Source organism: Sapajus apella, unplaced genomic scaffold, assembly GCF_009761245.1.
Source record: "Sapajus apella isolate SASKATOON/1434 unplaced genomic scaffold, GSC_monkey_1.0 scaffold22, whole genome shotgun sequence".
Taxonomy (NCBI): domain Eukaryota; kingdom Metazoa; phylum Chordata; class Mammalia; order Primates; family Cebidae; genus Sapajus; species Sapajus apella.
In genome coordinates this window covers 18,796,225-18,818,493 of record NW_022436962.1, presented here as the reverse complement: position 1 = coordinate 18,818,493, position 22,269 = coordinate 18,796,225, and the positions used below count along the sequence as shown (strand labels likewise).

The window sequence follows — 22,269 nt, the reverse complement described above, 5'->3', positions numbered from 1 at the left end:
TAACTAAAAAGAGCTCCTTTAAAAAATTATATGTAGACTTCACTCTCAGATACCTGTCTTCTGCAAGCCATGACTTCAAATGTTTACACATCTGTCTGTTAGATGACCATTCATCTAACTATTACAAACATTTGAGGTATTTTTCCTACTAGGATTGTTGTCATTTTCTGTGTTTTAGCAGAAATTTTACCAGGGGAAAATGATTACCTGATTAATTAGACTGTCAACCAGTTTTTTTAAAAACCAAATATGTGCTGTGTAAAATGGCAACAAAGGTTGCACCTAAAGAATCTCTGTCCTGACAGAATTTACAAACAAAATAGCTTAAGACCGACAAACTTAGCCAAGTTCTTCTCAAATGCATGAGGTAGGAAAGAAACTAGATGGTGTGACAAGTTAGAACAGAAATAATTAAGGAAAGATTTTAGTAATACTGGGTCTTTCTCTTTAATTATGAATTAGAATAACCTGAGTGTGAAAAACTAGTGAGAGAATGACGGAGAGAGCACAAACATGTGAATGGCAAAGATTAACAGATCAACCAACCTATGCTTGGTTATATTAGAATGTATTTTTGCCATTTGCTAACGTCCACTGTAAAAGTAAGGCTTGGCACTTTTCTGTGGGATTCTACCTGATTTGAAACATCCATTCAGTTATGAGGAACATATGATCAACAAATTAGTTTTTCTAGGGTGTGCAAGTGCCATTTACTGACCTGGAATAAGTGCTTCACTCAATGACCCTCAAGTGTACCTCATTCACCTTGCACAAGTGAACAATCAACTCCCAGTGATCAGTTTACAACATCTCCAGTATTTTTTTCACATATATGAATTAACTAACAATTTAAATTATAGATAACAAGTTTATAATTATTCCTTATGAAATATAGTAAATGTATAATGTTTTAAAAATTAAAAAATATTAAGTTTGAGAATAAAAACCAAAATAATCTTACAGCATAGTAGTAGAAACCTGGCTTATATAAAACTATTTATAAAATTGTAGATTCAATTTATTTAACTGGCAGATGAAAGTATTGTACCATGATAATTTAGGGTTACTTCATTATTTTACAGTGCTTCAAAAGTATTCTTAGCTACAAATATAAAACAACCTAATTGTTAAGAAGAAAAATTTAAAAATAACTATGAGAAGATAAAGAAAATATTCTGAGATTCTAGAGAATAATTTTTACAAATGGCAGCCTCCTTACTGCTAGGCTTCCTTTGGATTCCTCACCCTGATCCTGTACTTAGTAGGCAATGCCATGTCTTAGTACACATATCCTGCTTTTTTCTTAAGTGGTTATTGCGGAGTCCTCTGCGAATTGTTTAATTCTTTATTATCCTTCCTTTTGACTGAATTGGGAAGTGATCTTCATTGCTTGATAACCTGACAGATTGTTTTGTGTCAGAGTTTCTAAGGCAAAGCACCAGGGTGTGCTAATTGCTGAGTCCTTTGTGCACTGTTAACTCTCACCTGCTCTGAAAAACTGGATTGCAGCTTCGTTTTCATCTTCAAATGTCTCTTTCTCCTAATCCCCTTTATTCTGTGCCACAGAATAAAGATGTTTATTTGAAAAAGAGAGATGTGGATTACTGTGGGGGAAAAGGGGGGCAAATGAAAGTGATCCTTAAGCATTAGCAAAGGAAAATGGGATTTTAGTGAAAGTAGAAAGAAAGAAGGAAGGAAGGAGAGAAAGAAAGAAAGGAAGAAAAACAGATTGATCAGTTTTTAATGTTGAAACTGAATTATTTCATGGATCTCAGAAAGTTCTTTCTGAATGTAGAGAAGTATGACAAATAGGTTTTAGGTGACTCTTTCCAGAGTGAATACTTATAACCCAAAGTAAGTCTTCAAGAGTAAGGGTGGAAGGAAAGGACACAGAAGGAAAAGAAAGGGAAGAAAGAAAGAACACTTCATGAAATGAGCATAATCAGATGCTTTTTATCTGCTTGTAAGACCTGATGGCCCTGAAAAAAAGAAGCCCGATTAATATTTAAGACTGTTTTTAAAAAGACAAATGAAAATTTGGAAAATATATTTATTATCACTAAGTGGTTGAATTATGAATGGTTTATCTTCTCATGTTTCCTTTTATATGTAGTCAGTTAAAAAATTTTCTAGGATATATACATATTATTTTTGCAACACATTAGAAAAATAGCTCACAAGAGCAGATGATTCAAGAGCAGAGTAATTTGGAGTAAGCACGGTGCTTCTGGCTCCAAAGAGGAGGTCTGGGTGGTGAGTCTGAAGTCCTAAGGTAGAAGCTTGCAGAAAGAAGGGCATCTTCACATATTTCTAATTATTATCAGGAAAAGTCTTTGGTGACTTGCGAGATGTTAAGTTTAACTTTCTTCTTACTGTTTGCCTGAATTTGTTTTTCCAACCATTGCTAGGGGTATTCACACAAAAACTCCAAGGATATTGCAAAACAGAAAAGAAAACTAAATAGAAGTGGTCCAAGAAATAAAGGAGCCTCATTATGCCTGAGACATAATGGTAGTGTTAGGGGAAGACTGAGGAGTGGGAGATTTGGAATTTTTGTGGTTACATTATGGGAAGTAGGAGGGGCATAAAGTTTTTACTGCAGTGGTAACATCTGGAAGGAGTGGGCACTTTAAAGACCAATTAGGATATTTCTAGGTAGAAAAGTTAGAGTATAAATGTGATGGCTCCCCATCCCCCATTCTCTGAGCCTAAACGTTTTCTTCTTTTGTAATTGGAGTCCATACCTTATTCCAATATCAGTATCAAGTGTTTGTGCCTTGGGATAAATCTCCATCTAAAAACCAAAGTAAATAAAGGGGAACAGAAACTGTACAAATGCAGAAAGTATCGCATTGCTAGTTTAAACTAGATGAATGCACATTTTTAACTACAGTTCCTAAAAATCCCAGCACCCAGAATAGGCTTACCTTCTCCTGAAATTGCCAGGGGAGTGCTTTAGAATGTCAGTATATTGAAATGCTATAAATCTCTAAAAAATCTTGAAAAACTGAAGAAATGCAGTCAATTTTTCAAGGTTACCCAGAGAAATCCAGTGTCCTTTGCACACAATCTGGTTCTCCGAATGCTCTTCCTCCCAGAATAAACTGCGTTTTATTAAAATTACAAGAGGGAAAAAAAAGATATGGAGCATTTATTTTCTTGGGAAGGTAAGGAAAATAATTATACGTGAGAACCTCTTAGACTTCCAAAGGGTCTGTAGGAAGGCTAATGCTGTTAGGGAAGGGACAGCTTTGTTTTATAGTCCCTGATGTCTGTTTTTTAGTGTGGAGGGAAATGTGCAGTTTCAGAGCTGTGCTTGCAAGCCATGCAGTATATCTGACACGCTGCCCTCTGGGAAAACCCGCTAGTGGGGGAATTGTTCCAGTGATGCACTACAGCTTGTAACTTGGAATCCCGTTGGAGAACTTTGTAGTTGCTTGTCAGTCAGTGGGAAGATAAAAGAGGCAGCTTCTTTTCCAGCAATCTGAATTCATTTTCCCATAATGAGTTAGGAGGTCAGGCAGCAGGAGTGAGTTCACCTGAGATCTTATAATGTCTATTTCCTGGTGGAAGAAAAGAGCAGGGGAGAAAGGGGAACATAACGTCCACCACACAGCTGTGGAACAGTGTAATGTGGCTTGACGTTGGTCTACTTCTTTTTAGGCCCACATATCCTGATTTCAGAGCATATATTTTTTAAAAGAAAATACACTTTTATCTCATTAAAAAAAAGTAAAAACCCAATGTGTGAAAATGGAAACTCAGTTTAAAGTCTAAAGCAGCAGGTGATCATATTTCATACACAAATACTCATCAAGCAGGTGATAGTATTTCATATGCAAATACTCATCAAGCAACATGTTAAAGATATTGTACTTTATTATGTTACATCATTATTAACCACACAATTTATTTTAGAGGCTTAGAAGAAATTAAATGAGTGTCATGATAAGGAGTTCTTTTAGTTAGAGAACAGCCCCAGACCTCTCTTCCTGACCATTTCAGGTGTTGTTTCTAAATTAGCACAAAACATAGTAGGAATAAAAACAGTGGGAGAATGTTCTTATGTTCAAAGCAAGTATGAATATAAAAAACAGTGGGAATATAGGGGAAATAGAGAAAATCATTCTGTTCTTATTTGTTTGAAAGCAAATTTCTCTTATGCAAAAAGAAAGTATAGTTATTAATGTCTTTCCACAAGGTTTCAACACATTTCTGGAGGTATAAATACATACAAATCTAAACATATGGGAAATCAAAAGGCATTTTATCTGGATTACAAATCATGGCCATATTGTTAATGAAAATATAAATAGGCAATAATAAGATATATGTCATTTCAAATATTGGGCTACAGAACATATACACACTGAATGTATTGACACTTCGGATTGTATATCATGTCATGGCCAATAAAGCTATAGAAATGTTTAATTAGGACATATTCTTCCACAAGAATGGAGTTAAGCATTAATTTATCAAACTTGTTTAAGAACTCATCTGTTCTCAGTGCTCACACAGCAGCTTATTGAATTTGTGTCTGATATCTAATTGGCTATTTTCTTGACATAATGAACAAGTGGATACTCCCTGCTGTTGTGTCTGTTGAGGCGGCGATGTTATGATGAAATGAAAATTGTAACCATGGGTTGTACACTGAGTCAGGAAATACAGCCCACAGAGGCGTGGGAGGGTAGAAGATTTCATTGTCCTCGTGGCTTCACTTGACATTTCAAACTCTGCAGAACATCCCTGTGGAGGAATCTCTCCATTCTAACTCCTCAAGAAAGGAGCCTGTTACAATCAGCAGATCACCCAAATGATGTACCGTTAGCTTGGAGGGATTTGTATAATTTAAAAAATAAAATAAAATTCTGCTAGTTAGAGAAATTTTAAAGCATTTGAAAATACTCAAACCCTTTTCAAACTCACTCCATAACTGATTTGGGGGTTTCTAACACATGTATGATAAAGTTCAACTGAGTAAGTCAGCCCTGGAGCAGATATGTAATGTTTTCCTATAGTTGTATGCTACTGATATACCTGTCTAGTGTTGGTTGTTGCATGCTTTCTTGTGGCAAGGGTTCAGTGCTTATTAAATAAATAGTAATATTAGAATCAGGTTTGGATTTTGGTAGACTGAACATATAGCCACTATACCCAGGAGGTTCTCAATTGGAAAGTGTCAGCTGTGAATTGATGTTAGAGGGAAATGGATGAATGAGTAACCCAGAGAAATAGAAAAAAAAAACCTAGCCATCTGGGGCCAGTGCCCTTCTCCAGCCTCTAAGACACCCTACAGCAAGGAATTCCCTTCTCTGATTCATAAACTTCTGTGGGAGCCTAGGGATCAACTTCCTTGGATGGTAATAGGGCATCATCATTATATAGTTATGAGGACCACAAACCGTATGTTTGGCCCCTTAGAAAGTGATAATAAGTGACTGCTAAATCATAATTCTATATACTAAGAACAGCCCACATCAAACTTATGTTTCCCAGTTTTTTGTGTGAAATTCTCTAGTGGACTATTTATGAAAAAAAAAATAACTATACATATATATATATATAGTTTTTAGAGAATTTGAATTATTTATTTATAAATAGGGTTGCAAATAAAGTTTATGTTTTTTCTTCAGCAGTATGCCTTTAGGGAGATATCAAAGGAGCAGAAATTGGAAATAATAGATTTAAATTAAGAAATTTGTTCATTTATTTGTACATTCATTTGTTCATGTAAAAAGCATATATCTAGCTTGTTCTATGGAACAAGACAGAAACAAAATGATAGGTGCCAGGGTAGAGTGGAGAAATTTTCTCTATCCAGAGTTGAATAATATGTTGTTTTAATTTGCTAAATTTATTAGACATTTAAATTTAGATGAATGATGGTGCCTGTTTCTGGGATATTTATTCCTTCCCAGTGTAAACCTATTTCTCCAAATCATCACTATACTAACTTAATCACTGTGCTTTCAACATATTTAGAAAGTACTTAAATATCTGACAAGCATGGTCTGTGTGCTGAAGGGGCTTGTGATTTACAAGGGGAGATAGAAATTAACCAAGTAATCACATAGAAATATAAAATTGCAGACTTTAATAATGATGAAAGTAAAATTATATATAACTAAGAATTTTGCATAATAAGGAACTTAATATAAACTGGAGGGTCAAGAAAGTTCTTTTGAAAAGCTGATGACATTTAGGGTAACTGTAACATGACTAGACACCAACTCAGAAACTAGAAAGAGGATTCCAGAGTGAATGGTATTTGTAAAGGATGTGAGGAAGGTAAAATTGTGGTGGATTTGAGGAAACGAAAGAAGGCCCTCATGGCTGGGATAGTGAACGAAGAAAAGAATATGATAGATGAGACTAGAAAGTTAGACAGGAGCTACTTCGTGCAACATGCTTGGACTGTGTTAAGGACTTTGGCATAAAGTAAAAATGTAGTTGCAATAATTAAAAAGAATTGTCAAATTTTCGATTGTTACACAGATAAATATTAGTTACATTTAGTAGCTATAGGCTTAGATTGGAGTATCTTTTTTCTTCAGAGACAGTTTTGTTAAAATGGTACCAATTATAAATGTGTTATTGGCTTGCAGTCATATTTTCTATGGCGGTATACACATGTGTATTCATGTGTATGCATATATAACATTGAGATCTTACTACAAACACATCTTATACTTTACACATTTAACATTATCATGACTATTTCTTATATTACACAAAAAAAACACTCATAACAAGCATTCTTAATAGGTATTTGGTATAGATGTGCCAGTATGTATTTATCAATTCCTTATTGTCGGATATTTAGGTTAATTATTTTTACTATTGGAAAGAATATTTATTGGTAACACATAATTCTGTATTTTTCCTTAATATGTATAGTTACAAAGGAATTGCTAAATTAAAGGTGGATTATATTTTTGAAGATACTTGATATGCATGGCAAAATGCTTTCAAAAAAATTATGTCATTTCACATGGCTCCTAATAGTGTACAATTGTGTTCATCTGTCTGTAATTATATTAATTTGATGGATAAAAATGGTAGGTTGCTTTAATTTGCATCTCTTTTATTCCTATTGAGACCAAACATTTTCCATATGTTCTTTTTCTATTAGTTTGTTTTTCTTTTTTGTCTGCCCACACACTTTGCCCAGAATATTTTAGAGGTTTGAAAATTTGTTTTGATATTTATGGCAGCTTAAATATTAAAGATAGTAATTATTAGTCATTACAACTTTAAATATTTTATTCCATTTATCTTTTGGGTCTTTTTACGAGGTTTATGATGCAGTGTTTTAAATTTTTGATAATTAAATCTTTGCTTATTTGCTTTTATAAAAAATATTTTCTCCATCTAGAGTTGAAACATATGCTGCTTTATTTTGCTAAATTTATCAGACTTAAATTTGTATGCATAATGCTGCCTGTTTCTGAGCCATATTTCTTGTCTTTATACCTGTTTCTATTCTGACTGAATTGTCATGCTTTCAACATCTTATTTAGAAAACATCTTTGTATCTTATGGGTAAAGTTATTCTTCTGTCCCTTCAGGTTATTATTCATTTTTGCTAAAATGTGTTAGTTCTTTTCATATGTGTATTCCTCCCATTGAACATTAGATTGAGTTGAAAAAATGCCATTGATATTTTTAACAGACTCTCCTTCTTATACATTAATTCTTGTGAAACTTACATCTTCAAATATTTCTCATCTGGAAATGTGTTATTGTTCCATTTACTTAGGCAGCTTGTGTCGCACAGTTACGTTTTGTTATTTTCTTCGTAGAGACCTCACATTTTTAGTTAGGGTTATTACAAGTATTGTCACTTTTGTGATTGTGTTCATTTATTTTTATTATAATATTAAAAGAATCTCTGGTGTTACATCTGTGTTTTTAAAACATGCCATTTCATTTTGTTCAATACGTTAAAAATATTTATAAATCTCTGAGTTAGCAATTTCTCCAGTTCCATGAAGACAGAAAATACACAGATCTATACACTCAAAGAACATGAGTCCAACCCACTCAGTCATATGAACTTAGTTGGATATAACACATTAACAGACAGGATAGACACTTAGAGCTATAATTAAAGTTCTGTATCACTGATACAATCCATACAATATGGTTGTTTTAAATAAGCCATGACCATTTTATTTTTACTAATTATTTGCTTCCAGTAATTCATGTGAGATTATTAAAATAAACTTGTAAAATAAATATAGGAGGTTTCAAATATTCCTATCCATTGAGAACCCCAAAAATTTTCCTTATTGACGTTTGTAGAAAAAAATAGATATACAGGAAAAACCTTATAAAATTATGTCCCTGACAGAGTTTATTTGTGTAATAAAAATCAAGAGGGTGGGTATTTCTAAATATCCAGCTATATGGATTGAAGACATTGTGGTGAATCCATTACAAAGATTATTCTGTATATTTGTTGATGAGAAAATATATATTCTTACAGCTAGAAAACAATGAGCGTCATAAAATTCTATAATTATAAAATATGACAATAGATTATATATATATAGATATGTGTGTGTGTGTGTGTGTGTGTGTGTGTGTGTGTATCTGAACAACTATGAAGGACACATACCAAAATACACAAACATGTTAATCAGATAATGATTATCTTCAGATTTTAGATAATTTCAGCTTTTCTCTTTATGGTTGCTGATACAGCCTTAACATTTATGATAAAAAAATATTTTTTATAGTTAGACAAAGAAGGAATATTATGAAGCCAAAAGAGAAAAACGTGGGGGAAGGAAGGAGTTTATATCATGTTTCGTCTCATAGCAAAACTATTGGAAACTTTTCAGAAACAAAAGACCTTAAAACATCAAACTCTAATAAGAAATTGGGAACAAAAATCTTGCATTCATTATGCAAGAGATGTTAAAACCTTGGGCCTCAGTTTCTTTCAGAAGCCCAGCAATTACAATTATTATTTATCACCTTACTTTTGCTTGAATCTTTTTAACAAAAAGTGGTTTACTTCTACTTTTCCCTAATAATTTATGCCTTTATGATAATAGGGTTTTTTATTATCTTTCTGATTTGTACCTGTTTCCTATTTAATGATTTACTTTGTATAGCATACATGCCAAAGTTATCATACTAGAAAAATTATTATGCTATAATAATTATGGTACCATCAAACTGAATTAAATTATGTTTCATTGTAAATAGTAAAATGTATTAATTTTTTTAAAAGGCTTTTTATGCCAGTGGAGATAAATAAAGTTACTTTTATGTACTTTCATTAAACACCATGACAGTCCGAGCCAAACTGACAGAAGTGATAGCAAATCAACGCACTCCTTCTTGTAACTTTCCTTTCCAAGTTGTTCTGAAATCAGTTTTCTTAGGACTATGAATTCAATTCAATGTAGTGAACAGAATCTGTGCGTTCTGTGAATAAAAGTTTCACCTCCATCTCTTGTGAGTATGGGTAGGCAGATCTTAGAACAATGAGGTTTTCTTCGATTGATTTAAAATAAAAAGGAAGCTGCATTTTAAATGTGCATTCTAATTTTTCCTTTAGCACATCAGAACAGCACTGCCTAAGAGAAATATAATGTGAGCTACATACGTAATTTTGAATTTTCTAGAATGCACATTAAAAAAAGTAAAATGAAACAGTTGAAACTAATTTAGTAGGGCTTGGCGTGTTGGGTCACATCTGTGATCCCAGCGCTTTGGGAGGCCGAGGCTGGAAGACCACCTGAGGTCAGGAGTTTGAGACCAGCCTGGGAGACATGGTAAAACCCCATCTCTACTAAAATTACAAAAATTAGCCAGGAGTGTTGCCACATGCATACCTGTAGTCTGCGTGCACACCTGTACTTAGGTGGCTCAGGTGGGAGAATCACTTGAACCTAAGAGGTGCGGTTTGCAGTGAGCCAAGATCGTGCCACTGCACTCCAGTCTGGGGTACAGAGTGACTCCATCTCAAAAAAAAAAAATTAGTAATATATTTAATCCAATCTATAATATCATTGTTTCAATAAGTAAAATCTAAAAGTTAATAATGAGATAATACATTATGTTTTCTACTAATTCTATGTGTGTATTTTACACTTAGAGGATATTTCAATTCAGATATATTTTATCAGCTATATTCAATCTGCATTTAGATGTTTTCAGTTGAGAAAGTAGATTCACATACCAAATTGTTTCAAATGTATTTAAAAGTTTTCCAGGAATGGAATCAATTATCAGTTTTTAATTTAAATTCATTAAAATCAAATTAGAAATTCAGTTCCTCAGCCACACTAGCCACATTTCAAGCGCTCAATAACCGTATGTGGTTAGTGGCTATTGTATTGGACAGCAAAGGTTTAGAACACATGTATGAGATGTTAACACAGAGGAAAAGTTAAAGTTAAATCAATGACAAACTATTGGGAATGTTTTGTCTACCAGGTGTCAAGAAATAATGATATGACTGATATTTTTCTCATTGAATCAGCTGCTTGGCTGGTTGGCTCAACTGATAGAATCAAGCAGTTGCTGTGTTTTATATACAAATCATCTCCTTTTTTGTTTAGTCCTTCAGTTTTCTTTAAGGCAAATATTTGTGCCAAATTATGCCAAACTGTATCTCTCCTGAATATCCCTGTTATCCTTGAAAATTATTGCATGTCCCATCAAGATAACTGCTAAATGCTAAGTTTTGAGTTAAAACAAAGAACACCTATATTAAGAGAAAAAAATTAAACGCAGAGTTAATGTCCCATCATGTTTTGTGCTAGCTTCTGAACAATAAACATTTACTGAGTGATTCTGTAATACTTTGGATCTACAGGTCCATCATTCGTGATGACACACAGAAGTTGGCCCAGGAAAGCTAAAAGTATGTCATATGTCAAATAATGCCTTCCATCAAGTTCAGAGCAGCATTTCTTCCGCAGCATTACAACTTTGTGTAATGGCACTTGGCAGTATTGGCATTTCTGATATGACTTCTTTTGGCTAGTTCAGCACTCTTAAAAAATAAATAGTTTTTCACCCTGTGATTGAAAGGGTTAAATAGTACCTATTCATTACACTCACAAAAGGATTTATTTTGTTCTCATAAATCAGTTTTATTCCACATTTTTATTATTCCCTTGGGTGAGCTACTCCAATTGAAATCAATACAAGTGCAAGTGACACAATCAATCTCGATATTTGATTATGGATTGGAGATCCCCAGGTCTGTTTTTTAGCCCATTTCCTTCTGATCATCTCTCCCATAGAACTGAATGTTCTTATTGGTATCTATAAGTTATGAACATTTTTAGAAAGCAGATAAGAATCTTCATTTGTAGACTGACAATGGAAGCCCCCAAATGAACCAGGATTCAAAAATAAAGACTTAAAATATGTAGCTATAACGTCATCAAAAAGCTCTTCAAATTTCTCAATATTTTTCTTAAGATGAAGTCGTGTTTTAAAATAACTTTATTCTTTCTTTAAAAAAAAATACAACTGGTGACTATAAACCACATTCTTAGAGTACTGTTTGGTTAGTGATTATTTCTTGTGACAAAGATGTTATTTATTTTCACATGCTTGTTTCAGAGCTGAACCATACCAACTGGTTTAGGTTAACAATAAGAAAATAGTTAAGGTGAATAAAATGCCTTCGAAGATATCCAGGCTGGTTCTTTTCATTTCTGTAATTATCCAGGCTGGAAAGCCACCATCTGGGGGATTTAAAAGAGAAAAATAGCTCAACTTTAAATTAGAGAGCAAAATTGATTAAGTTGTTCCTCAAGAGGCCAACATGTATATATCAAACTCTCTTTGCTTTACAAACACATTTATATCTTATGATCCTTTACATACTGAATGCTTATTTTGGGACTCATGGTACCATATTATAGTTCTCTTGCCTCTGACTCTAGCCACCTGTTCTAGGTTCTTAAGCAAAATTTTTGCAAAAGCACAATTAAGCCATTTAGTAATTCATTCTCTAATAATTAGAATAAGACAATATTTGATGCACTTATCTAGTCATAGTCTTAAAATAAAGTTCAAGGTAATATTAACACTGAATTTGTTACTTTCAGCTAATATTTTAGCCTAGAATCCATAGGAAGGGGATGTTCAAATTACCTACCACTGATTTTTTTTTCTGGAAGACATGAAACTTTGAAAGTTTTTTAAAAGTATTTCAGAAGCCGTTAAAATAGTAAACCCATATTTCTTTAATCCAAGGAGCCATTAATTACCCTTTAGTCACTCTTATTAAGCCTTTAGAACAGCAGCCATATAAGCCATATAAGACAGGCATTTGGATTTCCATTGGCAAACTTCTTAGGCATGTGGAATTAGGCAACTATTTAGAACATATTTTTGTCCAGCTTCTTTTCCTTTTCAGTAATTTGCATTTATTAATGCTGAATAATGAAAGATAGTCAAAGCATTAATGAAGGTGTGGTGCAGTGATGTAACACAGGGCTATATCAACAAAATGTTCTTTCCACATGCTCTGTTCCACTCTTTAAAAAAAATTAAGATAATCGTTCTAGAAACTGGAAATTGCTCCCTTTATTCAGGAAGGCAGAATATTTTTTAAAAGTTGGCCTATTTAATTTTTTAATTCAGAGGTTGGCAAACCTTTTCCATAAAGGACCAGAAGGTAAACACTTTAGGCTTTGCAGACAATATGATCTCTGCCATAACTACTCAATTCTGCACCTGTACCATGAAAATACCTACAAAGATAATTACTTTTGTTCTAATAAACCTTTATTTTCAAAACTAGGCAACTGTCTAAGTTGGCTGTAGATTGTAGTTTGTGGACCCCTATTTTATTATAACTTGCTTATAAATTAAAATAGAATTTACATAGTTTCCTTGGCTATTTCAATCCTCTCATGATTTGATTTTGCTAAAAGTATGAGTGCTTATTTAAAAAATATATGTAATACAGGAAAACAACATGCACTAAAATCCCACTACCCATAAATAACCAGTATTAACAAACAGCAAACATTATTTTAGAGCTTTCTCAGTTCATGGGTGATTACTTTGTAGCAAACAACAGAAACAAATACGGCTAATTGAGGCAAAGATGAATTATATTAAAGGAATTAAACAGTTCAAAAAGTTGTCAGGAAAGCTAGAGAGTCAGACTTGTGCAGAACCACAAATAGCATGAGCTTGCACCTTATTAGGACACCCTCACTGACACTATCACCATTCAGCTGCCTTGGAAAATTATCTTTCTGCTTCTGAATTCTGAACAGTTTTAGAGGCATCTTGAATATTCCCTAATTGACTGTGACCCATTGTTTCAGTTGTTTCACTGGGGAAAGTTGGAGTGCAATGGTGCAATCTCAGCTGACCGCAACCTCCAGCTCCCAGGTTCAAGAGATTCTCCTGCCTCAGCTTCTTGAGTAGCTGGGGTTACAGACACGCGCTACCCTGCCTGGCTAGTTATGTATTTTTGGTAGAAACGGAGTTTCTCCTTGTTGGTCAGGCTGGTCTCAAACTCCTGACCTCAGTTGATCTGCCCACCTCGGAGCCCCAAAATGCTTGCTGTTCCTGGCTTTTTCTAACTTGTTTATTAAATACTTAATGTGTTTTTAATTTCCAGTTTGTTTCTGTGTCTCTGCAATATCCTTTTATTATAAGAATATATTATTATAATATATATATTCTTATAAAAGGATATATTATTTTTATTATATCCTTATATAATAAATCTTAAAAGGATATAATAAAAATTATATATATATAATAAAAATTTTATATATATAATTTTTCCCCAAACTGCATGGTTATTTTGTCTTTTTATGTTAGAATCCTTTCTTTCTTTTTAGCTGTATGCACAATACTCAGTGAATTATTTTTTCCTTCAACCACTCTGGGCAGCTCTGTTCCAATTTTGCGTTGGTTCTGAGCTTGTTCTACCTCTTTTCATTTCTGGTACTGGTCAGTCTTCTTTTGACCTAAACTTTGAGCACTAGGTTTTGCTATTTACCCACTTTTCTGTTGCCTACCAGGGTGGGAATGAAATAGAGAGTGTGACAATGCACTGGGCAGAGTTCTGGGGAATTTAGATTTACTGTCTCTTCTGAAATCCTGATACAGCTTTTATGGCAGGACTTGCTCCATTTATTCACATGCATCTCCCACTACTGGGAACACCAGCTTCTTCTCCCAACAAGGACAGTGTTTGGCAGGATGGCCAGCCCTGATATCTCTTCCTGTCTCTGCAGACTCCACTCAGTTCATTTATCTACATATTGGAGAGGATTTTTTCTTGGCTTATACTCCTTCCTCTGGGAACAAAGTTAGGAGCTGTGATATACTAAGAAGGAATTTACCATTTCTTTCCTCTTTTAGGTTTCAAAATTTATGTCAGTCATTGTTTTCCTTTAGTATCTGGAGAATTTTCAACTAAAATTGTTAATGTTACTGTTTTCATAGTTTGTCTCCGTTCTGTCAGGTATTTTAGAAGGACAATTCTGTAGTACCACTCAATTTAGAAACTGTGAAAGTTCACAATTTATCCAAAATCTCTTTCCAGCAACATGATTCATATATGCAGTTCAGAGACTAACACAGAGGCTGTAAGGTAGCAGCTGACTTTCCCCACCTCCTGATATTCATGTCCTTGTTTAGTCTCCTTCCCTTGAGTGTCTTCAAAACCTGTGATTTGCTTCTCACTAACAGAACATAACAAACGTGATAGCATGCCACCTCCATAAGACTGTGACCTATCTTTCTAGGAGACTCCCTCTTTTTTGAAACAGCAAGTGGTGACATTGGGGATGCCTATATGGAAAGGAGTGAGGGTAAACTCCAAGCAACAAAAAACTAGTATCTGGGGGCAGCCTGCAGCCAATAGCCAGAAGAAACTGAGACCTTCATTCCCAACAACCTGCAAGAAACTGAAAGCTACCAACAACCATATAAGCTTGGGAGAGATCCCTCCTCATTAGAGCCTTGAGATAGGACTTCAGTCCTGGCCAACACCTTGACAGCAGCATTTCGATACCCTGAGCGCAGGACCCAGTTAGCCATGCCACACTCCTGACTCACAGAAACTGTGAGATTATAAATGTATGTTGCTAAGTTTGTGGTAACACCACGATACATCAATAGATAACACAGGAACACGTGACTGTGTGACTGTGGCAAATGAAGCAAGTAGAACTCAACAGCAAAACCTGATATTCTCATCCAGACCCCTAAATGGTTGATCTTTTATATAGGAACCAGCTCAAGCATATATATTCCAGTGATTAGAAGAAAATGTTAAACATATTGTTAAAGAATGGACAACAGACTTTGTCTGGGGTCAATAATGGTTTTCAAATTACTCGTCTGATCCTAATAGTACCACAGGCTCAGCATGTTCAGCATGGTTAGTAAGGCTCTACCAGAACTTTAGAAAGAAACATATTTTGGTGATAAAATAGTGTGTTCATGTCCAGTGGTTAGTATGGAAGCCGGAAACCACTTTCTGTGGGAATATATTTGCTCAAATAACTCTTAGCTGATTGAGATAGTGGCATCAGTTTGTTCAGGTGGAAAAATAACAATTTGCCCAAATGGCGAAAAAACAAGTCAAAATGGGAAAAACCCTGACATTTCAGAGCATAACATGGTTAGCGAAAATAGACCATACTTCTACGATTTACCATAGTCACAGTACATCTCTGAATTTACTCTTTCTCTGTGTGTTTATATACATTATTCAATGAACTATACTGAATTTTATATATCCTATAATGAATTTTAAAATATGTAATATACTAGCATATATACCTATATTTATTTCCTTTTTATGACTATTTTAGAGCAGTTTTATGATTACAGAAATATTAAACATAAGGTACAGAGATTTTTGTCTATCCTTCATGCATTATAATTCCTTTCTGATCATATATATAATATATATTATCAGATTCATAAAATGAGATCCATTTAGGAAAATCTGACCATAGCACATAGAGAAAGCTCGACGGGAAAAAAATAAAGCATGCTCCAACAAACTTTAAAAAATAATTGGCAATATTTAGAAGAGTAATGTGCCTACACATTAAAAAGGATCAAGAGACCACAACACAAAGATTCTTGGTATCTGTAGAGCTGTCATTGCTCTTGCCTGGGCACAACCAGGGCAAATGTGTCTGAAGCACCTTTTGGTGAGTTGATGAAATAGTGCATGTATTTATTCCCTGCACTACAATTGACATACTAGAGGAATGGCCAATTTAAAGAGAAGTCAGAGAAGTACAGCTTTGACTAGATGACAACTAATTAAAATCACTATTACAATAATTACAGTAATGTAAGAAATATGATGCATTAATTGAGCACTGTCCTCAAGAGGTCTTAGTGGTTCATAGGCTACTTATTTCTTTCTCTTTTAAAACGTTCTGTGGAGGAGAAAGCTTCCTAGGCATATGTCTATAAATATTTTATACATTGTTAAAAACTTAAGGTCAGGAATAGATTTCTTTGACCATATATTAATTACAAAATAAACAAATACTCAGCACCTTTCAGATTCCTACAAACATGAGATCTATCAGAAAAATGGAATTTGGAGGACGCACTTGCTTTTTGGTTAAAATAATTTAAAATAATATCTTTAAAACAAATAAATAACTGTAACTTAAATATTAATACAGGCCGTCTAGAGCAACCTGAAGTTCTTGGCTCACAGTAGGGGCTGATTTTTCCAGTTTATCTTGATCACAATTTGATGCCTTTTGATTTTGATATTGGCAGAATTTCATGATAGTGAGATGGAACTGAACAATTCTAAAATTGAGACCTCAATACCAGAAAAATATAGCATTTTCTTTGTACAGCAAGAAGTGGAAAAAATTAGTTAATACCTTTTCTACCGTAAGGTGTAATTGGATTCAGAAAAAGGCTAACTTAAAGCAGGACCAGGCCTGACATATAAAATCCTCACAAGGTAACAAGAATCAGTTTGGTTTGTTCGCTGTCATTTCTCATTATAATCTTTGTCATGTGAATGGATTCATGTTGTGCCATTTTCTGTTCTTGTTACAATCTTTGTCACATGAATAAGATATCAGGATGTTAATGCCTGGCATACAGTATTCTGTGTGTGATGATACTGTACGGGACTACGCTGACCTTTGCAATATTATGTATTCTGATTGGTTGTTCATTTCACCTCTTTCCCACAAGTTAATAAGGCTGTAAAAAGGAGAGAACCGAAATGGCCAGCCAGTCATATTATAGAATATTGAAAAGGTCAGAGCAGTACAGCACAGAAGAAAAAAAAAAATTATGGAATATATGGTGCATTAAAATTCTTGTGACAATGATTATAACAAGAATAGGAAGGGATACCCATTTATGTTATTTCAATCTAGAGAACCCCATAGGACGGTGTACTCAGGACAGCAATCATTTACGCATCCCTGAATCATACATGTGAAAATATCCATTTATGGTGTTTTTTCCTTTAAAAATAATTGCATAGATGATTTTCTAGTGTTCCACAAAAAAAGAACTTTGAAAATAAGACTTTCACCTTAGAAAATGGGCATTACTACTGTTAACATTTCAGTAAGTCTTTATATTTGAGGCTGAAGAAAAGGTTTTTTAATAAGTAAAATTTGTTGTTCATATGAGATTTATGTAGTCTATTTCTTCACGTAACACTTTTCTTCTAAATAAAATAGGAGAATAGGACTGAATGAATTAACGTCTTTCAAGACCTTTTGGAATGTGGGATAGACTGAAATAGTATTTAGGAGTTTATTTAGAAATTTTACATGATCTATACAAAACTTGTTTTATCTTTCTGATGTGTGATGTTAGCCAATACACAAAGAATCTTTTCTTCTCTGCATCTTCAGTGGAAAGATAAAGGAAGTGCATAATACTTAAATCAGAAATCCTGATGTTATTGTTCTAAAGTGTGCAATAATGATTACCTATTTTAAAAATTGTTTTACACATATTTTAAATTTTCTTATAGAACAAATGCATTAGATTTTGAAGTCTATAAGGAGACATCTTTTTTAAACCTTAGCTTTACACTTTTTGTAGATAGATTATTTCACTATTTGAGTAAACATATTACAGTCCAAAGCTAGAGTTTTGACTCTGGAAGAATCATCTAGTGTTCCCAGCACCCTACACTCTGATGTTCATCCAACAGGCCTGAAGTAGAACTCAGATATGTGAATATTTATGAGGTACCCCCAGGTCATTTTGATGTAGGTTATATCTGGAACCATTGGTACTGGCAACATCATTTTGCAAAGAGCTTAGTTAAGATCCCCAGTTAAAGCCCAATGGCTTAGACCAAGCCAGAGGGTGGAGAGAACAACTCAACTTCAAATCACAGTGTTTGGGTGGGAGTGAGGCAGGTGGTGGGAAGTTGTGGTTCCAGAACACGGAAGCTTAAAAGGTCTTGCATCATCCACTTAGACCCACAAATAGGGCCAAACTGGAGGGCCAACCAGACAGGAATGGCCACCTGCGATAGGCCATGCCTCTCACTTTCACATTTTCAAGCTTGATTTTTGAGGCTGAACCAACAAGGCTGCATTTTCCAGCCCACTGATAGCCCAGTTGTGCAGTGAAAAGTGGCAAAGCACAACCGTCTCAAGCAGAGGAATCTGAGAACATGCATTTAAAAAATCTCCCCTCCCCCTGCCATATAGAGGAGTCCCAATTGCTAAAGTTCAAAGGAAGAAGGGAAAGACAGTGAGAATGAAATGGAAGAAGAGCTCAAATCTGTGGCTTCTGCTTTGGTTTTGAATCTGGAATTTTTTGAGCTTCATTGAGGGCTGAAATCCTGCCAGTGGCTGTAGGTCTGTGAATTGAACTGTGTGTTTGCAGGGGTGAGAGAACATTAGACTCACTCAGCAGCATGGTTCCTGGATATGTACAAGTTCTGTTTTGAGCTGAGCAAAATGGTTATGTAATTGCATACTTCTCATAATTATTGAGTAATTATATACTTCTTATAATTACTGAGTAATCATTGTTCTATAACTAGAACTTAATGTTACAACTAATTGTATAATTACCAGGTATTAATGTTGTTATCTGGAAAGCTTAGAAAAAAGTGATACTTACAGATTTCCCCTGCCATGCCATTTTCAAGGTGAGCAATACTGTTATTTTACAGCTCAAAATTTCCTTCAAAACAAACAACAAAATGCAGTGGAAAAAACTTCACCAACATTATAATCATACACATTTACTCATTGATTTTGTATTTGTCCCTGGCTGAAAATTTGTTAAATTATATTCTCATGGCTTAATTTTAGAATTTCCATTGTTGCTTTGCAAATTTCAGTCTTTTCTAAGACCTGCACAGTTATGCTACCGGAGAGGCAATTGAATATCTGCTTGGGTCTCTGTAGGACAAGCTGACCTTTTTGAAGTTTTACAATTGAGCATGTAATGACAGCAGAAATACTTCCAAGGAGCTCAGGATCATTGGGACAGGAGCAGATCTTCCCGTGCTGACAATGTAGTTCTTCTTAGGCAATGGTCAGAAGAGACTCATATTTAATCTTAACCAGGTTTCTTGAGTGCAGGAACTATGTCTTATGTACTTGGGGCATGTTCTCATCAGTGCCTAGCAAAGTCTCCTTCTTGCATGCAGTTGGAGCTCGTTAATCTTCAGTAGAAGCAAGCTGATTAGTTGTGAAGAACCTATGAAAGCTAAAGTGGCATAATTTGGTAATGCCTTTTTAGTGCTCAATGAAATTATCAAAAGCTGCTTTGTAGGTTTCATAACACCTTGCTAATGCATTACACATTTAGAGGAGTGCATTATCTACTTCCATTTTAGGACCTTGAAATCATTCTTGAAGCTACGAAGATGTCTTTATCTGGCTTTACTGAAAGTGAATAGAAATTATCATTGTCATGTTTTAGCCCACAAGCGCTGTTTATTCCCTTTGAAATCAAATACTCCTTTGGATGTGCCAATTTTGAGTCCAGAGGAATAAATTATTTTATGCCACTAGGGCTCTCTTGAGCTCATGGAAAAAACTGTGTATTTTGTAACAATAGATTTTATAGTGACTTCCTCCATCCTCAAATTATCATAAGTATCTTTTTCAATAACTTTTTGTATGTTTTTAAAGTTTGTTGGACTTACCCACATTTCATAAAAACAGTCAAGTCATAACCAAATATCAGATACTTTTTTGCATTACTTGATCTTCATTAATTTCAGTTTGAAATATAATCTGATGGGATAATGGCACATTGGTAGTGGATGAGATTAGTGCTGCTTTGTTTATTGAAAAAACTTAGAATTTTGATTAATAATACATTGTTAAGTTGGAAGCGGTAGAGAATTTAAAAGGTAGATTATTGCTACTGAGAAAATGAAATACAGAGTACAAAATTCTTAATCACTTGCAAGTTCTAAATGGCTGGAATGTATCAATTGTACAGATTACAACAAAAACAATAACGTCATTCCCAGCTGCTGTTTCTGAGCAACTATTGTGTGCTGGATATGATAAAGAAATAATCTCACGTAATTTTCACAATAGCACTGCAATGTAAATACTGTTATCATTCCCAGTTCACAGATGAAGAACCAGGCATTCAGAAATATTAAGTGTATTAGCAAAGGGAACATTACTATAAAATACAAGAACAAGTTCAAATGCAGGGCTTTTTGACAACCAAATTTATCTTCTTTCCTTTGCACTATACTTTGCTACTATGTTAAAATAAGATGTAAAATGTTTTCGTAAATATCGAAAACATTACAGTTTGTAGACTACACGATGCAAGATCACTTTTAGTATGATGCCATCTTTTATTTTTTTAAGCATTTGTTCAATAAAGATTATATCAGTGTCTAGATATCTTGCGAATATGCTTATTCTTTTCTTTGAAGTTCAGTATTGTGTTTTTTCATTCATTTCTCTATATCTGCAGAAATTGTGTAGGAAAGATTAAATGTAATATATTAAAAAGTGGTTTGTATAGAAAGAAGGTTATTTGAAGTAAATATTGGTGCTCTTTTAGAGAAAAAGTCTCACTCTGTCACCCAGGCTGGAGTGCAGTGACACAATTATAATTATAGTTCACTGTAATCTCAAATTCCTGAGTTCAAGTAATTATTCCGTCTCATACTATAAGCTCATAACACCATGCCCAGTTAACTTTTAGTTTAAATTTTTTTTTTTTTTTTTTTTAGAGATGAGGTTTTACTATGTTGTCCAGCCTGGCTGGTGCTCTTAATCATTCATTTTTCTGTTTTTTAAGAGTTATTCTAACATTTCCAAATTGACAAAACTAAACAGCATTTAAAAATTTGTTTTATAAGTGTTTCAGGAAAGCATCTAATGTAGAATGTGGAAATGTTACAGTTTTCCTTTGTAGGCTTTTCATTATTTTAACCCTAATTTCTGACTCTTCTTAACCTTAAATTTAACCTAATGGTGTAAGAGACAGAGATAGAATACTGTTATCAGCAGAAGTATTTTCTTATATTTTGGACCTGGTAAAATTCGAGAATGGGTTTGCTGAAGCTTTGGAAGGATGGTGGTGGTGGGACCAGGGTAAGGACATATTGAAGGTGATTTTCTTTTTAATTGTATTTGGGCTCTGGGGTACATGTGCATGTCCTGCATCCTGCAGGATTGTTGCATAGGTACATACACGTCATGGTGGTTTGCTGTCTCCATCCCCCCCACCCCTGTTGCCTACATCAGGCATTTCTCCCGGTGTTATCCCTCCTCCTCCTTCCAATCCCCGCTCCCCCCTGCTTCCCCCTCCCCTCCCCTCTTCTGCACCCCTCAACCTAGCCCTGTGAGTGTTGTTCCCTTCCCTGTGCCGAAGTGTTCTCATTGTTCATCACCCGCCTATGAGTGAAAACATGCGATGTTTGGTTTACTGTTCTTGTGTCAGTTTGCAGAGACTGATGGTTTCTCGGTTCATCCATGTCTCTGCAAATGACATGACCTCATCATTTTTATGGCTGCATAGTATTCCATGGTGTATATGTGCCACATTTTTTTTGTCCAGTCTATCATCGATGGGCATTTGGGTTGGTTCCAGGTCTTTGCTACCATAAACAGCACTGCAGTGAACATACATGTGCATGTGTCTTTATGATAGAATGATTTATCATCCTTTTGGTATATACCCAGTAATGGGATTGCTGGGTCAAATGGAATTTTTATGCAAAGACTCACATAGACTCAAAATAAAGGGATGGATGAAGGTGATTCTTCTATATAGCTAGGCAGCTTCTGCATT

At 34.4% G+C, this 22,269-nt stretch overlaps 1 protein-coding gene across 2 annotated transcripts in view; it reads left to right on the top strand.

Moving 5' to 3' along the window:
• Window positions 1-22,269, top strand: part of USH2A (usherin) — a 763,828-nt gene that overhangs the window by 436,402 nt on the left and 305,157 nt on the right. The gene's annotated exons all lie outside the window — the stretch shown is intronic.